This window comes from Heliangelus exortis, chromosome 10 (assembly GCF_036169615.1).
Source record: "Heliangelus exortis chromosome 10, bHelExo1.hap1, whole genome shotgun sequence".
Lineage (NCBI taxonomy): Eukaryota > Metazoa > Chordata > Aves > Apodiformes > Trochilidae > Heliangelus > Heliangelus exortis.
In genome coordinates, this window is record NC_092431.1 from 7,094,447 (window position 1) to 7,097,086 (window position 2,640).

Below are 2,640 nucleotides of genomic sequence, written 5' to 3' on the forward strand. Positions count from 1 at the left end.
CAGCTTTCATGACACCTGCATTATCAACCTGATGCAAAAGAAGTTTCCACCCAGTGAATTACAGCAATATCTACATTATCTATCATTTGTGAAGTCAATTATCATTCCCTCTGTGTGTATTTTCAGAAAAAAGCACAAATTCACATCTGTAATAATAAATTATCCCCATCACAAAGGAAACAAACAAACAAAAAAAAGCCTCTTTTACTCTGGAGTCTGATCAAATACTGGCGTAGGTCATGGAGAGGTCTATCTAGTAAGGTCTCCATCCTTGGACCCTGATGGGCCACAGCCCTGAGAAACCAGCTCTGAACAGGGTTACATCACCTCAGGTCCCTCTCAGCCTCAGCTTTTCTGAGATGTATTTGAGTTGTGCCTACCAGCCCCACAGAGCAGACTGACAAGGCACAAGGCACTCTGCTTGGTCATGCTACCACAGTTTTGTTTCCACCCTACAACAAGGAAGAAGTCAAAAAACCCACAATCCTTTTTTCTCTTTAGCTAGCAGAAATAACTAGGCATAACTGGTATGTGTAGTAAAGATTTAGAAAATAGGATAATTTATTTGATATAACCAATATATCTCAACAAAGACAACACTGGATCCAGAAGTCAGTCTCTTTCTTAGACACTCAGGACACAGGTGACTATGATCAATGCAATTTCTAATGTCCACATTTAATTTACAAACTCAGAGCTATAATTTCTCTGCTGATCTGTTTTACCACGCTGCTGCACAACAGTCCTATTCACCCTAAATAAGTTTGTCACTACAGGAAATTTTTATAGCAAAAGCTTAAAAGCCACTTTTTAAGCCATCTATTTGATATCTGGAAAAAGAAAGAAAAAAGAAAAAAATAATCTGCAATACAACCTGGCTTATCAATGAAGTAGCTTTACAGTGCAGGAGATTGTTTTCAGTCAGTTGCTGAAATACCTTGACACTAGAAAGTAGATCCAATGTTTGCACATTCCCAAATCCTGTTTGGAAGCAGCCAGGAGACTACTTCTGTCAACACAGGCTTGAGCAACAGGATCTCCACATCTTCTGGGCCTAGATCTTCTTTGCTATGTATTTCTGGGCCAAGACAAGTGCTGAAGCTTCTGTAACAGCAGCATTACAAGTTATATTTGACAGCTCATTCCAAGGGAGTAGGCAAGCATGGGACACCTTGCTGGGTCTGAGTCCTTCTGCCTCCACACCCAGGCTGCCAAGGCTTCAGGAGAAGAGGTAACAATAACATTAACAGCTTTTAATTGAAAAAAAACCCCCCACATTGCTGGATATGACCAAGAGTTAAAAGTCTGATGTATGCTGAGATGAACTTGGTGAACAGTATTAGGATTACAGAGGAATAAATGTAATTTTGCAAAATCAGGGGTGAGGGGCACAGTATGGCATAAAATAATCCATCTCTAGAACCACTTCAGATGTGTTTTACCCCCTAACTTGGATAAAGACCAAAACCATATTCTTCATAAGGAAACACCTATCTGGAATAGATCTCAACTTTTCCATTAGTTGCTTATAGTAAAGAGTACACTGTTGTCATGGTTTAACATTGGCCTGGCAATTAAACCAAATGACAGATGCTCTCTATTAATGCCCCTCCCCTCCCTGATAAAGAAAGGAGAGAGAATAAGGGAGAGAGACTTATGGGTTGGAAACTAAACTACACAACTTTAATGGAACAGTAATGATAAATAGGAAAAATTACTGAATATATACAAATATACAGGAAAATTGATACCATGTTCCTCTCCCCTTCCCCCCAGTAACTCTGATGTCACCACTGAGGCTGCAGGGCAGCCCTGGGAAAGTCCAGGCTGGAATCCTGGAGTCAGCAGCAGTTGGGAGCTGGAGGCAGGAACAGATTCAGGGAGACATGGATCAGGAGCACAGGCAGAGGAATGGATGGAATCCTCCCAGAATGCTGAAGCAAACAGGGACAGGCAAAGAAGGAGAAGCAGGAAGGAATCCCTCAATTGCTTTGATCCCTCAAATTTATACTGAGTATGACATGTATGGATGGAATACTCTGTTTGGTCAATGTTGGCATCTATCTTGTCCATTCCTCCCCAAAGGAGGGTTTCAGGTGTGACCTCTTTACTCCTTCTCTCCTTCTGGAGGGCAAAATGTTCCTCAGAGCTGAGCAGTGTCCTTGGCTCTGCACACCAGGCTCTGGCTGTAACTATAAACATCGAGTGTTATCAGTCCTAGAAGCAGACACTGTCTGAGAAACTTGCTGTTAATTCCAGCAAGTGCAGCTACTTACAAGAGACTTAGCTGAAAGCAAAAGTACAAGACAGAAAATCACCTTTATCCTGGCCCAAACCAGGACAACTGTATTCCACTTTCATAACAAAAAATGTAACAGAAAGAATGGCCTAGCACAGCTCACTACTCCAGGCAAGCAGTCCTTCTGCATTAAGAGAATTTCTGCAAGAATTAAGACCTCCCCAAATCCCATACAGCCCACTCCCAACTTAAAGATTTGTCCTTCACTTGTCCTCTTTCACCCCAAAGATCGCAGACACAATACTCAGTTCATCAGTGTCCAGCTCTGTGACTGGCATCTCATCTGAAAAGCAATAAATTAACACTAAATAATCAAAAGCAACAGAAAAATAATGGAGATA